This window comes from Thamnophis sirtalis, unplaced genomic scaffold (assembly GCF_051295495.1).
Source record: "Thamnophis sirtalis isolate CommonGarterSnake01/CBP01778 unplaced genomic scaffold, rThaSir2_p1.2 scaffold_9, whole genome shotgun sequence".
Classification (NCBI taxonomy): Eukaryota; Metazoa; Chordata; class Lepidosauria; order Squamata; family Natricidae; genus Thamnophis; species Thamnophis sirtalis.
In genome coordinates, this window is record NW_028261389.1 from 42014541 (window position 1) to 42035155 (window position 20615).

The following is a 20615-nucleotide window of genomic DNA, read 5'->3' on the forward strand; positions in this document are numbered from 1 at the left end:
GTTGTTTTTAAAACACATATACAGAGAAACACATTATATGAATCCTTTATGTAACAGTTATGGTATTTGTAGAAAAGTTTATTGATGCATATTGAAATTGAAATTGAAATTTAATAAATTTGTATGCCGCCCAATCCCGTAGGACTCTGGGTGGCTTACAGAGACAAGATAAAAAGTTTAAAATTAGGAATAAAAAGATACAGTTTTTAAAAATAACACACCATCCATTCTGTCTAGATGGGGCTGGACATTGTTCAGCAGCCCCAGGCCTGCTGGAACAGCCAGGTTTTGGTGGCTTTTCGGAAAGCCGAGAGAATGGAAAGGGTCCGGATCTCTATGGGTAGATCGTTCCACAGGGCCAGAGCAGCTAGAGAGATATATCTTAGAAAAACCAAGGAAAACCAATAGAACAGTTTTTAGAAAAAATGGCCTTTACCAAATGCAACCAAGATCCTAATTTCTCTTCACCATCAATTTCAAACTACAACATTCTTCTTAAAGTTTTTAAAAGGAGCTATAAAGAGATTTGTCAATATTCTTAGGACTATTAAAGACATTTAGACTTGTAATCTTTCCACCTGAAGTTAAAATTCAAGGCCTTCCAGGATTTACCCTAAATAATGGCAAGTCTTTTTAGAGGATACAAAATGCATAGTCTGGAATTAGTGCTGTCAAAATGAAATTGTCCAGATCACCATTCCTGCCTCATTCCCCTCCCCTCTTTGTAGTGATTTCACAGTAGGCTTAGTGAGCTTTCCCACTATTGTATACTATTTATGTATTATATTTCTAAATTGTGCCAAAACCACAATTTTATGGTTAACATAAAAGATATATTGAAAGTATATTGTACAATAATGTAAGCGCTAATATAGTAACAGTATAGTCGAATTATCAGCAAATAAAATTGCATTTTATTAAAATCATTAAAAGTGAAATTATTAACAAAATAGTAATATATTACTGTTATTAGTAATAGATTGGCAGTTCTAAGAGCTGTCAGAATAATTTTTGAAAAAGAAATATTTTTTAAAAAATATCTGAGAAAACAAACAAATATGTTCAGTTAATACTGAAAGCATGATAAAGTAGGTACCAGGTAGCAGTGGTGGGATTCAAATTTTTTTTACTACCGGTTCTGTGGGTGTGGCTTTGTGGTGTGGTATAGCTTGGTGGGGGTGGCTTTGTGGGCGTGGTAGGGGAAGAATATTGCAAAATCCCCATTCCCTCCCCACTCCTGGGGGAAGGTTATTGCAAAATCCGCATTCCCTCCCCACCCCACTAACCTGCTTTCCAGCTCAGTTCTCCTGTTCAGGGCAACAAAAGAAGATCAGCTAGGAGGCAGCGGGGACAGGGACAGCCTATTTCCCGGTTCTCCAAACTACTCAAAATTTCTGCTACTGGTTCTTCAGAACCGGTCAGAACTGGCTGAATCCCACCTCTGCCAGGTAGGCATTGCTGGGTGTCATTTTATAAGCAGAGAGTTTGCTTATAAAAAAGCCTTGTGACTTATGTGCTTGTCCTCAGTATCACTATGCAAATATGAAAGTTAGATCTGCATCATGACATCATAATTCATTTGCTTGTTTGCTGTATAGTGCATACATATAGCTCTCTCATATGCAGGAGTTGTTTAGAAAAGTGAGTTAATAACATTTAATTGCTAGGATGGGGTGGTGAATTGGGAAAAACAAGCCGAGGGTGCTCTGACCTGGGAAGAGAGAAGAATATTTTCAGTTCCTAATCAACTGCAAGAGCTTGACAATCACTTGATACAAGGAAAGAGTGGCTTTCCAGGCGTGAGGCTTAATGGGAACCAGCAGTTCAGGTCTCTCTCTGTTCTTTTCTGCCCTTATGCTCCTCCATTGAGTACATGCATATTGTAAGTTATCTTGCATTGAGCTTCTAGCCTAGAAGCTAGATGATCTAGGGTAAGAAGCTGATCAGAACTGCAAGGAGGAAGGGCAGTTGAGGCTTTCTTTTATTTATTTATTTATTTATATATATATATATATATATATATATATATATATATATATATATATATATATATATATATATATATATATATATATATATATATATATATATATATATATTATTTTAAAACAAACATAAACACACACAAAACATAAAAACCATCCTCCAGTTACATACAGTATGTTGATTGGTTACAAAGCTTTTGTGCTTCCTCACAATAGTCTTCACTTGCAATTTATATAGAATCTCATATCATCAATCTAATATATATCTATACAATTATTATCATTATTAAACATTCATTTGACTATACCTATTATTACATCCTTTTATGTGAGATATTCTAAATTTAAAATAAATTTATATTATGGCATTTCATTACATCATCCTAAAACCATCCAGCAATATTACATTTTTATATTATATTCTATATAAATGTTTATCTTTAGTTACAAAACCTTTGAGCATCCTCTCCATAGTCCTCACTTTGTATAAAATTTCATATTATCAATTGTGTGTATGTATATATATATACACACACACATACACACACACATTATTATCATTGTTAATCTTTTGTTTGACTATAATGTGATGTTCCCGTGGTTCGTCCATCAGGCCATTGTCCATGAGGCCATTATTTTATGCCTAATATTCTAAATTTAACTAAATTTAAATTAGTTTTTATTATAACATTTCATTACATCATCCTATATCCTTCCAATAGTAATGCAATCTTATATCTCTTGCCATTTGTAGTATTTGTGTTCTAATTGCTTTCTTGGTAGATCTTATATGGACTTCTCTTGGCAACTTGTTTTTCATTACATATCTTGTAAAGACTCGAAACCCTCCATCTGTTCCTTCCATCAACTTCCCTTTGGTTATTGTTAGGTAAGCTCCCCCTTGGGAGAGCGAGTGCATTCAGAGAAGCATTGTGATAGTGGTATTGGAGAACACACAAATCAGCATACAGAGACACTGCAGTTTAAATAGGCTTTTACTTTCATGGAAATAGAGGTATCAGAGTCCATCAAACAGTCCAAGTTATACACGGTTAAGACAGTCAGTCATCAACGTCTTTCAGTTAAGGGATAATCCAAATAACATAGTCCATAATCATACAAACAGTCTGGTACACAAAGTTTGCTAGCAGTTGCAAAACTTACAATACCCCATGCTGATCACTATATGGCACTTCTAACAGCCAGCTTCCAAACACTCAGATTAGATCAGCATCTAACAGTGATTCTGGCTCCATCTTATGGCCAATTGAGGAAACAGCAACCAATCACATTTACAGCATGATTTAAAGAAACAGGTACAGCATTGTTACATGATTTATATATTGCCAACCCAACCGTTAGATTATATTCCTAACATTTATCACCGATGCTTCTGCCAGAATTTCTTTCATTACTTCTGCCAAATTTTCTCCCTTTTCTTCTTCTATGTTTTGGAGTCTGAGGTAAAGTTCCAATCTGTCAATCTCCCATTTCAATATTTCACTCCTGTCATTTCCAACCACTCTCAATCTGCTGTCAATATCAACAATTTTCTTATCTCTTTGTTCATCCTTTTCTTCAATTTTTTGAATTCTGTTCTCAAATTTCATCATCATTTGGTAAATATTCTCATTTTTCACCTATTTTTTCTGTTTTTTTGTTCAATATTCTCCATTTTCTTTTCAATGCTCTCTGTTCTTACTTGTATTTTTTGAATTTCTTGCATAATCCTTTGCAATGTTACTTCCTTTTCTTTTTCATGTTGCGCCATTCCTCCAGATAGTAAACACTGCCACTATATCATCCAAAGCTTTTTTATTACATTCCAAACAAGTTCACTGCACTCTTTCAAGTCAAGGTGTTCTTTTCACTCCAGTCCAGCTACTGATAGTACCCCAGAGGCGCACCTGTATAAACAATCTGTGCTCTTCCCGCTATCATTTTCAATAAACAAGCTCAGAAACCTTGAAATGTAGATCAAATGTTCAAAGAAAAAAAAAGAAAAGCAATGTTTCCAAACCTCCAAGCTTCTAAGTGGCAGTGTTACTTCTTTTTCCTCTGCTTTTACTCCCCTCTTCATATTCCAAACTTAAGAAAAGTTCTTAGAAAAACAATCCAATAGGGCATTGAAAAAAGAAAAAGAAAGAAAACCCGGTCAAGTTTAAAAGTTAAGAAACATTTGTAAAAATTCCATCCATAAAAAAAAATTAAAGAAAAATAACACACTTAAGTTTGACTCAGGCTTAATCTCGCCGCTTAACCTCTTCTGTCTTCAATTTTAATTTTACTTTTGATCTTTTGGGGTGTTCTCTTCTCTAATAATAAAATTTATCTCACCAATTCGACACACTTTCTCTCCAGCTTTCCATCCATTCTGGAGCTGTCCCAACTTTCAGCAGCTTCAATGGCTGCTTCTCTGTGGCTGGAAAAAAGAGCATCTCCTGGATCTACCAGGGACTTTGCAATGTCCCTGGGATCAGCAGGATGTGCCCTTCTCTATCACCATTTCTACAGGATGGTTTAGGTCCAAAAGGACCGTCCAGCAGCAGAGATATCGACAGCGATCTTGGAGCTCCAAGATCACATGTCGTATCAACACGATGTCAGCCCCTCTCAGGCTTTCTGAGGTTGAGGAGAAGAGAAAGGGAAGGAATACCTGAATGACAAGACAACTTGTAGGAGAACAGAGTCCCATCCTACCCAAACAATAGAAAAACAGCTACATTTAGGCTATCCATTTTCCTAGAAATAAATACCATGGCATGTCAGGGACCTTTTCCTGAGAGGATCTTGGGTTCAGAAATGTTGTCAAAACCAATTTTTACATCCATGATATTCTTTCACATAGCCTTTCCCCAAGGCATTTAACATTTTAAAGTCAACATTTTAAACTCCCTTAGAATTTCTACCATAGGTTAAATTGCTTAGTTTTATTCTTGGTATTTTCCATCATTTTGTTAGGATTTTTTTAAGTTTATCATGTGAATTCCAGCTATTGGATTGTTTATTATTCATTGCAGAAAGTGGCTTCATTTATTCATCAAGTTAAGCATGTTGTAATAGGACTGCCATTAGATGTATTGACTAGCAGCAGACACATTTCATGCTAAATTGTAAAATATTTGGTTGAGTTTGGGTTTGAATAAGCTCATTACTGCTTACATGTCTGATATTCCATGGGCTCAAGCAAGTGCAAAACTATGTTAACTTAACTGTGATTTCCTGAACAAGTTACAATTGGTAGCATTCGCACAAACGCTTAGCCAACAAATGACATAGAATGTTGGACTTAATTGATTGACTCATCTTGTGCTTTTATTTTTATTTTGTAATGCAGCATGATGCACAAATCCAAACTATATAAAATGTCTTTGTCATTACTAGCTAAGAGTGAAAATTTCAGGTAGTTTGAGATATTTAACATGCTAAGCCTGAGAATTTGATGATCTCATAGAATAAACTTTAAATAAACTTTAGATTCTAGAACTATTGCTGTCTCCCAACAAAAAAAACCTTGTTGCTGAATGTTCCTTTTTAAAGCTGCCTTATTCAGATTGTTTGAATTTAGCCACCTAATTGATTAGACACATACTGTATCAGCAGTGGAACAACCTACTTCCTCTGCTGGGAGGATTTAAATAAAAACTGAATATCCATCTCTCAAGGATGCCATAGTAGTGCATTCTTAAAATTAGGAGGAGGTTGGATTAGATCAGTTTTTCTCAAACTTTTGAGCCTAAAGCAGCAGTCCTCAACCTTTCCGGATCTACTGGTGCTGATGGCGATGGGGAGGGAGCGGGGATGGTTTTTCACACGTGCACATCACTTGCAGCTTCGGGTACTTGCACGCTTGTCTGCTGCTTGTGTGGCTCAGTTCCCAATTTGCTGCAGCTCACATCAGCCCAGGGGCTGGGGATCCTTAGCCTAAAGGACCCTTGGAATATTTTTCAGGTCTCAGGGAACCCCTGCTGATCTGGCTCAAATATAGACCAGAAATTACAAAAATAGATTTGTTTCATGTAGGCTTATATTTATGAATTAACAGTGTTCTTAAATTAAAGTGTTTCTTTCCTCCCCTCCTCCTTTATGGGTAGCTTCTGCTGCTTGTGATGCCTGGGCCAGACCAACCCCAGATCTTCTGCACTCACAGCCCCCCAGGCCACGGCACCTGGAGAAAGGCAGGCACGTGTTGGCAAAGAGAACCCCAGTATACAGGCTCTGGCATCATCTCTTCCACATGTGCACTTTTACTATCTGCTCCTCCTCCTTCCTTTCCTTGTCATTTACTCCTCTTTGGTTTGTGCTTTGCTCTCCTCCCCACTTGTATGTGTAATCCCAACCCCACCCAGGACCTCTGCATGCTCTGGCTGCCCAACCTACTTTTGGAGGGTTTTATTTGGTTTCTGCTTTTTTAAAAAAATAAATCATAATCTCCCAAGGAATTCTTGGTGACACCTCAGAGAAGTTTAGAGTCTCTGGTCGAGAAATCCTGGGTTAGATAATCACCAAACTCTTTTTTCAAAACTCTTGTTTTCTATTTTCCTAACGGTAACATTTGCCTCCACACTGCTACATTCAGCACTTAATTAGCTCAGCTTGCCTATTTTATTTGTCATTGAAGCACAATTGACATTTTAACATTACTTATGCTTTAAGTCATAGAATTAAAATATTTTATAAAATATTTAAAAAGAAGCTACATAAAGTAGCAACAGACGCTAAAAAGCCAGTTGCTTCTTTCTTGATCAGTGACAAGCTGATTTATTTGCATATGTAAGAAAATCCCAATATAACTTGCTGCCTATAAAAAGAAACAAGCTTCTGAACTCCAAATAAGCAGCATCTGGGAAGGTCAAGGAATTCATCCTCTGAGAACTTCTCTGTCAAGTATGCCAACAATAAACTGAGAGGAGTTACCATGGCACCAACACAAAGGGAAAATAAATTGGCAAGAAGTGACTAAGGCTGGCTATAGCCGTATAAGGTATTTGGAAAAGGCATGACTTTGCTACTTGATATTGATTATAACTCTATGAGATCTCTCATTCTTTTCCTGCACTATTAGGCTTTATTAATTTACATGTATTTATTTAGCCTGGAAGGAGTTGTTCCCAATTGGCATGCCAGATTGATGGCAAAATGATTAGCTACACAGACAGCAGCTTAGTTCAATGGTTATCTAACCTATTAAACAACCTGACATGGTATTTTACTAACATACGTTACCTTTTATGGTTACATTGTTATTACCCTGTAGTGTATAAATGTATGGATTAAATGCATTAAAATATGATAGCCCCATCATTTCTAGAGCCTAGGAATTTTCTTCCCCCAGTCAACGTATTTTACCTCACAGATTAGCTTTTGCAGAGATTTCAGTGCTAGTTAATAAATTATGAACATTTAATTTGAAACTGTGTCCTTTCCCCAAGATAATGTTTTCTTCCTAGCGTCTAGGAACTGCTTGTGGATACTCCTAAGCTTGTACAATATGGAAGAACCAGTTACAAAAACCCTGGGTATCACTCAGAGCTCCTTGGTTTCCTCCATTGCCCTATAATTCTCAACTGTAGGAGCTGAACTTGTCTTTCAAAGATGTTTGGCCAGCAGCTTGATAAACTTCTCAGGCACAGATATTGTGAGCCCTTCCCTTTGATAAATCATCCTTTGTAACTGCGTTATGATTGTAACCTCCAATTCATGAATATGGGGGGGGGGTCCCTTCCACTCAATAATGTCTGATTCTTGAAGACTGCCTAGACAAGCCCTGCAGTTTTCTTGGTAAGGTTTTCATAAGTGCTTTGCCAGGGCCTTCTTCCTAAGGCAGAGAGAAAGTGACTGGCTCAAGGCTACCCAGCTGGTTTCATACCCAAGACAGGACTAGAACTCATGGTCTCTCAGTTTCTACCCTGATGCCTTAATCACTACATCAAGTTGATTCTCATGTACATGTTGTTTATATAGGTGTTGTGGGTGTATCCACAGGCAGGTTGAAAGTGGCAAATGTCATATTGTGAAGTTGTTAAATTTGAGATATGTATATACATTTAATCTGCTAAGAAGGTGATTTCTCTTACATAGTTTCTCCAGTTCTTTGGTATACCTGCTTTCTTTCTTTGCCTGTTATGGAGCTCAACTAGACATTTATCCTGTTTTCCCAAAAATAAGACCTTCCCGGATAATAAGCCAAATCGGGCTTTTGAGCGCATGCACTAAAAAAAGCCCTCCTTTTAAAATAAGCCCTCCCCTAAAATATTTAAATGTATGCGCAGCCAGTTCCCGCCATTTCGGGGGGAAGGGGGGAATATGCCCCATATGCCCCACATGCATCTGTCATCCACACGAAATGGCCTCACAGAGGCTGCTCCCACAAACCTTACCTACTGTGCCTCTTCTCTTAGTGGTGGCTGCAAAAAGAGTGACTGGCCCAGCGACGCTAGGACTGGCCAGAGTGTGCCAGAAACAGAGACAACTTCCAGCCCTCTCTGGATCAGCTGATCCGTGGACCAAGGTTAAGGGGCCTCCTGCAGCTCAAAAATAATAAGATCTCCCCCAAAATAAGGCCAAGTGCTTATTTTGGGAGTCAAAAGAAAATAAGAGCCTGTCTTATTTTAGGGGAAACACGGTAATTACTACAGCTAGATATGACTCTGAATCTATTTTATGTTTTTCCACTTTTTCAGAATAATAAATGAGCTAATGTGTAAGTATTACACGCAATGAAAATATAATTTTGAAGTGTATATCAGTAATATGGTTAGAATCCAATTGTGGACATTTTTATCTGTAGACTAACTGAGAATTATGGATAATATGATCCAACAGATCTGGAAAGTGTCAGGGAGAAGCAAACTGGATCCTGGTTTCCAATTAGGATGCACATCGGGCCACAACTGCAAAGAAATCAATTGTCAAGGACCCGATAATAGATTCAGCCAAAAGCAAACATCAGATAACTGAAAACTCTATTGAAAGAATAATTTATTTATTCTTTCTATAAGAATTTAACAGCTGAATTAGTTTCTGTTCAATTCATTTGGGTAGAGGTTTTTGTGAAGGCTCTTTTTCCAGGTTCTTGAGAACTGGTAAGGTGGCTGCTTTTTCCCCAGTAACTGAGAAATGTGCAGATAGTTTCTTAAACAATAAATTCAATGTTTAGTTGGCTTTGAATATTCTTTACTCCAAGGACCTTCTTCAGTATTCCTTATCATCTAGGGCAGTGTTTTTCAACCACTGTGCCGCGGCACACTAGTGTGCCGTGACATAGTGTAAGGTGTGCCGTGGGAAAAACACTTTATATATAGTCAATATAGGCACAGAGTTAAAAATTTTTAACATTTTCTAATGGTGGTGTGCCTCGTGATTTTTTTCATGAAAAAAGTGTGCCTTTGCACAAAAAAGGTTGAAAAACACTGATCTAGGGTATACTTGGAAGCATTACATCAGAGATGGAAGGAGACATTTTGACTGCTAACATGGTTATCATAAACAGTTTATTGAACAAAGTACAATTGGTGGTTTTGCATCACTACAGACAATAGTCTAAAAAAACCCTGGGCTGAGATTATACAATACATTAAAATCAAAACATTATGGTTTAGTATAATGCATAAATTGTGGGTGTCAAACTCACCACGTCACGTTGCCATCACATGATGTTTTGTGATGTTTTTCCCATTTGCAGAACTGGGGTGGTTGTGGCCTGTTCATGATGCATCCAGCACGCAGGCCACCAGTTTGACACCCCTGGCATAAATCATAATTTCTTTATTTTCAGATAATTTAATGTGTGTCCATTTATTTGATTCTAAGCAAAGCAGAAAGTAATTTATGTTCCTCTCCTTTCCAGATTGAATCCCATAAATCTAATGAAATAAATGTGTGCAACCCAGTGCAATAGAACTGTACTCAGAAGATCTACTGAATCACATCATATACTTGTCTGTAAGTAACCATTGTGTTATCTTTCTCCTGCATTATTCACTGAGGTAACTTGATATTATAATTAAAACAAGTTTAGGAATAATAAGACAAAATGCAAAACCAGATCATAATACATACACTTCAAGGAGAACAATCAATTCCATAGTTATAACAAAGAAAATAGACTACCAGGAAACACATCACTCCATTGCACTGAGGGTCTGCTGCCAAATTTTCAAAACTATGAAAGCTCAACATAACAGTCTCAGGGGAAAGCTGTTCTACAGGATGTGAAGCTACAGAGGAGTCCTATTGTGTAATAGGCTCATGTGAATTCCCTACATCAGAAATTAAAAAGACAGAGCTTACAGACCAGCAGCCTGAAGGACCAGTAGCTACATAGTCACTCCAGGAGGCAATGCGCTTCTGCAGATGAGAGCAGATTCAGATATTAAAGGCCCATCTATTGGCAGGGCACATAGCCCAAATGTATCCCTGTAGCTGTGGAAAGCTGGGCAAAGGCCCTCAACATGCCTCTTTGAGAGGACAGCAACCTAGGCTTTTGCTTCTCTCTTGGAAACAACTCTGACTCTAGATTGGCATTTTTGCCACTTTTACTGCATTTGGACCTATTCATGGAATTCTTTGAACTGTTACAAACAAGTCTTGTGCTTCTGAATCTATTTCTCTCCTGTTCATAGATTGTCATGGCTCAAATTATGGTCTTTGTGAACTGCTGACTTTGGGTGTTCTCTGGCTAATTACTGATTCAGTTCCCAGCTGTTGTTAGAATGCTTCTGTTAACTCTTCAGGGTAGTCCAGATAAGAAGCACAAGCCATGAGTATTAACACTGCCCTTATTATAAGGTCACAATTAACAGAATCTTGCAACATTGTAAGCACCTCTCTCCTCTACTTTTACTGTCCTGAAAACCATAGTTGGTCCTTTCTGAGACACTTTCTCCATTCCTCTTTTGTTTCTGTGAACATTATGGTTGTGTAGTCTGCAGTTCTTCCCCATTTCTCAAGTTCTCAATTACAGTTTCTGACATGGCAAAAAAGCCTTTAGAACTTCTTAATTATCTTGTTTTCTATTATGTGTTAGACCTTCCTCCCATATTTGGGCATACCAGGGGTTGTGACTTTAAATATATACCTCTCACCCTGGCTGGCTGATAAGGAGTCGAGCTCTGTAGCTCAATGGTTAACACATCTGCCTAAGAGGCAAAAAGAGCACAGGTTCGATTCCCAACAAGGGTGTGGCTAGCTGATGAGAGCTAAATAGCTTGAAATAGATCTATACTAGTCTCCCTTTATTTATTTATCAGCATAAATATAACACACACACACACACACACACACACACACAGACATATATATATACATACATACATACACACACACACACACACACAGACACACACACACACACATAGTACCAGGGGTTGTGACTCTAAATATATATCTTCTTCCCTGGATTCAGCTGATAAGGAGGAGACCTGTGGCTTAATGGCTAAGAAGTTTGCCTAAGATGCAACACAGCACAGGTTCGAATCCCAGTAAGGGTATGGCTAGCTGATGAGAGCTAAATAGCTTGAAATAGATCTATACTAGTCTCCCTTTATTTATTTATCAGCACAAATAAAAAAACACAGACACACACACACACACACATGGTACCTACAAAGCTACAAAGTTGCCTGTTCTCTCTCTGTGAAGACTTTTCTTGATATTTTAAAACCACGCTAATTTAGAGGAGAGATCTTAAGGAAATCTTACTTATATAAAGGAATTTTGTTTCCTCTGCCATGAGCAGGAACACTAAATGGGGTGGAAGTAGCATCCTCAAACTATATTTTATGAAATGGTCTTTAGATTTCAGATAAATAACAATCACATAGCTTAATTAGTGTAGCAAAACTATATAAACTTCTTATAGGCTTTGGTCTGTTTTACCTAGAAGAATGCTCACTGTCCTCCCAACATCAAATTTATACATTCAGTATATCTACCTCCTTAGATAAATGAACTAAAGCAGGGATGTCAAACTTGATTTTATTGAGGGTCGCCTCAGAGTTGAGTTTGACCTCAGGGGGGGCAGGGGGCAAGTGGGAGTGACTAGCTCAATGTCACTCATGTGTTCAAATGCCACTTTTACTAGTAGTTTGTTTTTCTAGCACTTTGCCAGTGAAAATAGAGCTCGTGAGAACCGAGTGTGGCCCTCATGAGCTTCATTTTCACTGGCAGAGGCACCATGGGCTGATCCACTGTTTCTAGGACAGCCTCATGGGCCAGATCCAAGCACCCTGTGGGTCTGATCTGGCCTGCGGGCCTTGAGTTTGACACCTCTGAACTAAAGTGTCAAATGAGGTGATGGTTCTGCTGCTTCTTTGCCTTGCTTAGACTGATACAAAACCTTTGAGGATCTTTCCTTTTTGCCTTTTACAAGGAAAAATACACACAATGCATCAGAGAATATATTACTGTATTCCCATGACAAACACAGCTGCGTAGGCAGACAAGCCTTTTAAAAGAAAGGATTTCATTGGCATTAAAAGCCTGAAGAAAGATTTGCAAACTTAGTGAAGGAGGAACTAACACTTTCATTAGATGAGATCTCAAAATCTTTTGTGAATCAATCCAATATTATACTGACATAAGAAAGCAACAATAGAAAAATAAAAGTTTGCATACAGAGTAAAATAAAATGTAATAGGCAAACATGAAATATGTATCTATTTCTTAGCATTGGCTCACATTAAGATTAGAAAGTGTGATTTGGTATATTAGTATTTGGAACAATGTAGAACATAATTGTATATTCTGAGATATACAATTCATTATGTTATATTTATGGAAGGAGTATTACTGGGGTAAATCCAGGTCAGCAATTCATTACTTCAACTTGACAGTAATGTGCCCACTGAAATCACAAAAGGAAAAAGCTATCATTCTGCCAAAAGGATTATGATTTATGAGGGTGGAGGTTCATTCTCTGAGTTTATGCCTTCTCTGCAACTATACCTGTAGTTATATAGATACATAGATTTCCTCTTCATTCTATTAGAGAAAAAGTTGGTGAAAAGTTATTATAAAATTACCTTTCTCAAAAAGATCCTAAAAGCTGAAGAGGTTCTAATGCACTGGCTGCTCTTGTAAGTTTTGACTTACATATTATGGTAAATGGTAAATTTATTTATAGTCCGCCCTTTTCCCTGGGGGGACTCAGGGCGGCTTACAACAGATAGGGGGGGGAAGACACACAATGACATATATAAATAACATATAATTAAAATAAAAGCAACATTCATTCATCATTCGGGTGGGGACAGACTATAATCTTTAACCCCAGGCCTGACGGGATAGCCAGATCTTGAGGGCTGTGCGGAAGGTCTGGAGGGTGGTGAGGGTACGAATCTCCACGGGGAGATCGTTCCAAAGGGTCGGAGATACTACTGAAAAGGCTCTCCTCCGCGTAGTTGCCAGTCGACACTGACTGGCAGATGGAACTCGGAGGAGGCCCAATCTGTGTGACCTAATAGGTCGCAGGGAGGTAATTGGCAGGAGGCGGTCTCTCAAGTACCCAGATCCACTACCATGGAGGGCTTTAAAGGTGGTAAGTAGCACCTTGAAGCGCATCCGGAGATCAACAGGTAGCCAGCGCAGCTCGCAGAGGATAGGTGTTATGTGGGCGAACCGAGGTGCACCCACAATCACTCGCGCGGCCGCATTCTGGACTAGCTGAAGTCACTGGATGCTCTTCAAGGGCAGCCCCATGTAGAGCACGTTGCAGTATTCCAGCCTAGAGGTCACAAGTGCACAAGTGACTGTTGTGAGAGCCTCCCTGTTCAGGTAGGGTCGCAACTGGCGCACCAGGCGAACCTGGGCAAATGCCCCCCCCTGGTCACAGCTGACAGATGATGATCGAAGGTCAGCTGTGGGTCCAGGAGGACTCCCAAGTTGCGAACCCTGTCTGAGGGGTGTAATGTTTGACCCCCCAGCCTGAGTGATGGAACACTAGCCAAATTATTGGGAGGGAAATACAACAGCCACTCGGTCTTTTCCGGGTTGAGTACAAGTTTGTTAGCCCTCATCCAGTCCCTAATGGCCTCAAGACCCCGGTTCATCACGTCCACCGCTTCATTGAGTTGGCACGGGGCGGACAGATACAGCTGTGTATCGTCCGCGTATTGGTGGTATCTTATCCCGTGCCTCCGAATGATCTCGCCCAGCGGTTTCATGTAGATGTTAAATAGTAGGGGGGATAAGACCGACCCCTGCGGCACCCCATATGTTAGGGGCCTAGGCGTCGATCTCTGCCCCCCAACCAACACCGACTGCGACCGGTCCGAGAGGTAGGAGGAGATCCACCATAAAACAGTGCCTCCCACCCCCACCTCCCGCAGTCGTCGCAGAAGGATACCATGGTCGATGGTATCGAAAGCCGCCGAGAGGTCAAGGAGAACCAAGATGGAGGCATGGCCTCCATCCCTGGCTCTCCAGAGATCATCGGTCAATGCGACCAAAGCGGTTTCTGTGCTGTAACCGGGCCTGAAGCCGGACTGGAACGGGCCAAGATAACTGGCTTCCTCCAAGGACCACTGAAGCTGGCAGGCCACCACCTTCTCAACAACCTTCCCAACAAAGGAGAGGTTGGAGACTGGACGATAATTGTTAAGAACGGCTGGATCCGAAGATGGCTTCTTCAGGAGGGGTCTCACCACTGCCGCTTTAAGTGCGGAGGGGAAGAGTCCCTCCCGAAGGGAGGCGGTAACAACCACCTGGATCCAGCCCCGTGTCACCTCTCCGCTGTTGGCAACCAGCCAGGAGGGACACGGGTCCAGTACACAGGTGGAGGCACTCACAGCTCTCATGGCCTTGTCCACGTCCCCGGGGGCAATATCCTGAAACTCAACCCAGCAATGGTCTACCAGAGTATCCTCCTGTGCCTCGGCTGGATCTGCAAAAGTGGAGTCCAGATCCGACCGAAACCGAGCAACTTTGTCCGCTAAGAACTGGGCATAGTCTTCAGCCCTACCCTGCAAGGGTTCCCCCGTATCCCTCCTATTTAGGAGGGAACGGGTTATCCTAAACAGGGCAGCTGGGCGAGACTCAGCGGACGCAACCAAGGTGGCAATATATGATCTTTTCGCTGCCCTAAGTGCTCTGATGTATTCCTTGGTGCAAGTTGTTAAGAGTGCTCGGTTTGGTTCGGATCTATCGGACCTCCATAAGTGCTCTAGGCGTCTCCTCCGGCGCTTCCTCTCCCGGAGCTCCTCGGTAAACCAAGGGGGCCTCCGGGATCCGCCACCTCGGAGCGGCCGTAGTGGCGCAATCCGGTCAAGGGACTCCGATGCTGCCGAGTGCCAGGCAGCAACCAGAGTTTCCACCAGACTGTGGGCGAGAGTATCAGGAATAACCCCAAGCTCCGTCTGGAACCTCAAGGGGTCCATAAGTCGCCTGGGGCGGAACCACTTGGTCGGTTCCTCCTCCCTACAGTGGGGGTTTGGTCTCCGGAAGTCAAGCCTCAGTAGGCAGTTATTCTATTACTTAGAATAATCCTCAATAATTCTCAAAGAGAGGATTTTGGTGATCCATTTGGTAGTTTGCTGCAGCAACTACAGTCATAGCAACTCTAGTTGCTGTCTCAGATTGCTTCCCTTTCATGCACCAAGAATCAACCTGCAAATCTGTCCTTGCTATAAGAACCAATTCTCACCCTCACCTCTTAATAGTATTTCTAAAACAATCAACAAATGCAGCCTGACCCTCTTTCATGAAAAGTTCAAGCTTCCTTCCCTTTTACACTGAAAGCAGAAGAAGATCCAGAACCCTTCCTGCACTAATTTTCCCACTTATAGTTTTTTATCTGAAAGTAGAGTATTTTCCGGAATTCTTCCACTATACTTTAACATTTTTTTCTTAGTAAATCTTACTAACCAGAACTTAAAGAGATTGGCTTTTGTAATTAATTATTGCTAGCACAGATTGGTTATGAAAAAAGTTGACGTGTACTAGGTAACAATCATTTGGCAGAAGCCCAGGCAATGCCTCAGCATTACTTTCCCACTTCTGCCAATAGCCATCTGGAGAGAGCACAGTCACCATCTTCAGTCTGCCTGTGCTCAACTAAATGTGATCTCTGACAAGTAGCCCAAGAATAAATGAGCAAATAGGAAATATAAGCATATTTAAACATGAGATTTCATTGGGCTGTGCATCAGTTATCAGTAGCTCCTTGGTCCTCAGATATTTTTCTTGAAGAATATTCTTGATCTGCAAGTTTATGATAAAAGTAGTTGTTACTGTGGCATTGGGCACATACAATAATTCAAGTGGTAAATAAATTTTGAATTCAATTTTTGATACAAAATTTATTTTAAAGTACCTTTACAAATGGACAAAATTTGTAAAATCATATTAGTCACTAAAATGTGAACTCCTGTGTTCTTAAAAATGAAAACATCGGGAGGGGATATTTATTTATTAGGAGGGTCTTGCACTTTCTACATGTGTATTCAGTAGTCATGATTGCAGAAAATTTGAGTAACGTTGAATTAAGACATTCCCCTTTGAAAAGTGTTGTAATAACTTGTTTACTTAGTAACTTTTTAAAAAATAACTTGTAACTTTTAAAAGTCCTGTTAATGTTTCCATAAAGTTACAACTTTATACATATATATTTGTGTAGTAGTTCCAGACTGGCAGTAAGACATTTGGATAGAAATTTATTCCAAATAACAGTTATAGCCAGGATAGCAGTGAGGTCTGCAGGCAGATACAGCGCTAAGTCATTTCCTGGATCTACAACACTTGAGTCCTAGTAGAGAAGGGAGTGCTGCCCTTTACAATAATAGCTGCTCAAACCACATTTTACTAAATTCCTTCCCCTTTTAGCAAGCTGTTACAAATATAACAATTTTTTAAAAAATCATGCAAAACAACTAAAAGGCCCATTTTTCAGATGCTTGTAAACATACATGGTAGATCTTTGAACTGTGGTATATTGAACTTTCACACACAAAATCCATAAAACATATTTTGGTAGACAAAGAAACTAAGTGGCACAATATTATATTCTTCTAATAAAAGTTATGTGTGGTAATGATTTACACTACCTGAAAGTAATGAGAAGGAAGAATTTATCCAGAAGCAGATGATAACAGAACAAGATAATCATCTTTTTTTTTATTATGTGTCAAAAAACATCTTCTCTGAGAGTCCCTGAAGAAGTGGTGCAAAGATTAGCAGAATTCTCACATTTAACCTTTCTTAACTGGGTTAAATGTTCTTGAGTATTTGTATAGGTAGATAATGTGTCCCTTTCTGTTGCTTCACCTTAGTATGGGCCAAGAAAGATTTCAGTAAATCCAGTTGATTGTGGAATCAGATTGGCACAACTTGCCAGAGCCAATTCGCTATGGCCAACTGGCCGGACCAACCCATCACAGCAAACTCATACAGCCAACTCACCATGGCCAACTCACTGCATGACAACATGCCATAGACAATTTAACAATTCAATTTAATTATTTAAAATAAATAAAAATATTTTAATTCTTGTCATTCATATATCATTCTGTCCCTGCTTTTGCATCCTTTCTTTAATGATTTTATTCCATCGGGTTTTTTTTTTAGACTATTGTAGAAACTGTACATCATCAAAGAACATCATTGCAGTAAAAGGAGAGTGTATAGAATATGGAGCAAACATGTTCCACCCAACAAGCAAGAACATTAAAACAAACAAACCTCAAATCCAAGTTATGTTCAGAAAAGAGCGTGAAACTAACACACTAGAGTTGCTTAGCAAAATACCAGAGTTATACCATTCCTCTGGTATTGCCTGCAAAATATCGTCATCAGGGGAATGAGTCAGAGATTGTGCATAACAGGGGAGCAGTATCAAATCCAAAGGTATTTCAACAATCCATTGTGTCATCTCAGTTGACATGAATGATAACATTCTCACTTACAAAAATGAAGAACTGTAGACACTTACTGTATACAACAAAGTATAGCATCATGATGAATTTAGCTGATGATCACACCACACGGTTCAGTGGACAAAGCTAAGTACAGTATTGACTTCAGACAGTTAATACAATTACATAGCAACATGAGAATGATAGGACTGTAATAATCCACTATCCAGAGGGCTGCATAATTATGAGCACACTTTAATAAACACTACAAAAGTTTTAAAAAGGATTGCATTTCTTTGTTTTAAATTTGTGTGTGTGTGTGTGTGTGTGTGTGTGTGTGTGTGTATCCTGTGTTCTCTTCAAATAAAACAGAAAGAAAAAGTAACAGTACATAATGCAGTATAAAACAGAATGATAAAAACAAAGAGCAAATTAAAATTATTTTGACTATCACAATTTAAAAGCTTGAATAAATGGCCAACAGTTTGAAGCTGAAAGGATAGTAAACTGGATCACATGAGGCTCAGTGACAAGAAAATCTTCATGATTATCAGTCAATACATTTTAATAGATGGTAAGACTTGGGGGGAGGAATTCTTAAGAAAATGGAGCAGGTGGAGATGATGTATCTTAATGATATTGGTTAATTAACACTTCTGTATTGTTTGATTCTATGTAGGTACCTCACTTCATAAACTCACCAGAAACGTCACTTTCATACGTAGGTCTAATCATGGCTCTTCCCACCCTTCCTAGGTAAACAAGAGAAGAGATGTTCTGTTCACCAGGGAGAACCTTAAATTTGCTTCAGATTTTAGGGTGTTGAATTATTTATGGTATTTAAAGGACATAAATGTTTACAGTTCTATTGTCTCTTCTTTTGCACAGCAGTATATAGTATATACTAAAATACTTGGAGTAATTAACAGGTAGAATTTCCCCAAAGACCTCTAAGGATTATCATTCATTGTGGAAAAAAGACCACCTGTTTCCAAAGTAAAGAAGGTTCTATGCTGAACTAGAAAAGATTACTGTTAACTGATGAAGTTTGAACTACCATTCCATGTATTGCAATAATTTGTATTTTTCCTTTATTTTTTTATTTACTTGAATTTACAAGGTGAATAAAATCTGGTTTAAAAAAATGAAGAATTCTATTATTGTCTTTGTGAACCTCTGATTTTGTTTGCTTATACTTTTTATATGGCTGCCCAACTCACACCAAGAATGCATTGCACAAGTCCATAAGTATAGCAAGTAAGTGAATGCCCAGTGACAAGATGCAGAGCCTAATAATTCATAAGAAATAGACACACAATTGCCAAGTTGCCTATGGCACATGGATGTTCTTTACTGATAATTAAAATAAACAGGTGGAGAGTTAGAGATGGATGTAGGCAAGCTTTTTCATGCCTACCAGTTTTTTGAAGCATCATCTTCCCTACAGGAGGAGGATAAATTATTTATCTGGCATTTTTCTAGTTGTCATGGAAATACATTTGTGGTGACAAACAGCATCTCACGGCCACACTCAATCCATCTGTTTCCACCAAAGTGCCATTTTCAGCAGCTCTTAAAAAGAAACTATGGAGCCAGTGCTAACAACAGCAGGAAGCTTGAGAAGAAGAACAAATTTGGTCACAAGAAAATTAAAACAGTAACCTAAAAAGATTGTGGATGATAATCTAGTAAAGCTGTCCCACCTTTGTTAAATACCATTACTTTGTTAAATACATGTTTCTGGATCTGCAAAAATTAAACATTTTACTTACATGTAGTGTATATCACTCAACAAGAGAGAGGGGGATGGGGAGGGAAGGAGATATCTCAAGTTGGGAGTAGACTGATCAATGGGGATGAAGCATACTTCTTAGGTGAGTTTAGGATTTTAGTTATGGTATATTACTCTAAACACAAAAGTACTTTCCTTAGTATCTGATAATGAATTTTCAAGGAGAGAAAGGTCAAGTGGCATATGTGTAGTAACTTATCAAACCATCCTACTTGATGCTGTTCTAGTTTAGACTAACATTTCCATTATTTCCAGCCAGCAAAACCTATAGCTGTGATGCTGAACCTATGGCACCTATACCACAGGTGGCACACGGAGTCATATCTGCCGGCACGTGAACTGTCAGCTCTGGTGCGCATGTATGCACTGGCCAGCAAATTTTTGGCCTTCCAGAAGGCTCGGAGAGACTGTTTTCACTCTCCCCAGGCTTCAGGAAAGCCTCTGGAGCTTGCGGAGGGTGAAAAATGGGCCCAATGGTCAAACCGGAAGTTTGAAAATGATCCATTTTTGGCTTCCAGAGGGCTACTTGGGGGCTTAGGGAGGCCGTTTTCACCCTCCCCAGGCTTCAGGAAAGCCTCTGGAACTTGGGGAGGGCAAAAAATGGGCCCAGTTGTTTCTGAAGTTCCGGTTGGCCCGTTGGACCTGTTTTTCACCCTCCCTAAACTCCAGAGGCTTTCCTGAAGGGAAGGCCTTCAGTGGAGTGAAAATGGCCTCCCCTGCCCCCCTCCCCGGAAGCCCTCTGGAAGCTGGAAACAGATCATTTCTGAACTTCCGGTTGGCCCATTGGGCTCATTTTTCACCCTTCCCAAGCTCCGGAGGCTTTCCTGAATCCTGGGGAGGGCGAGAACTCTCCCCTGTGTGTGGGGGTCATGCACGTATGTGCATGGGATCATATGTGCATGCATGGGGGGGTCGCATGTGTATGCACAGGTGGGCGGGGCGCATTGCATTGTGGGTATGCATAATACCCACAATGCATAATATATGCAT

The 20615-nt window shown here is 39.6% G+C and overlaps 1 long non-coding RNA gene across 1 annotated transcript; it reads left to right on the forward strand.

Annotated features, from left to right (window-relative positions):
- The first annotated feature begins 1763 nt into the window (after positions 1 to 1763).
- Positions 1764 to 18091, forward strand: LOC148044099 (uncharacterized). Its single transcript, XR_015697653.1, has 3 exons — positions 1764 to 1882; positions 9835 to 9929; positions 17547 to 18091. It is a non-coding gene; the product is annotated as an uncharacterized LOC148044099 (long non-coding RNA).
- The last annotated feature ends 2524 nt before the right edge of the window (positions 18092 to 20615 follow it).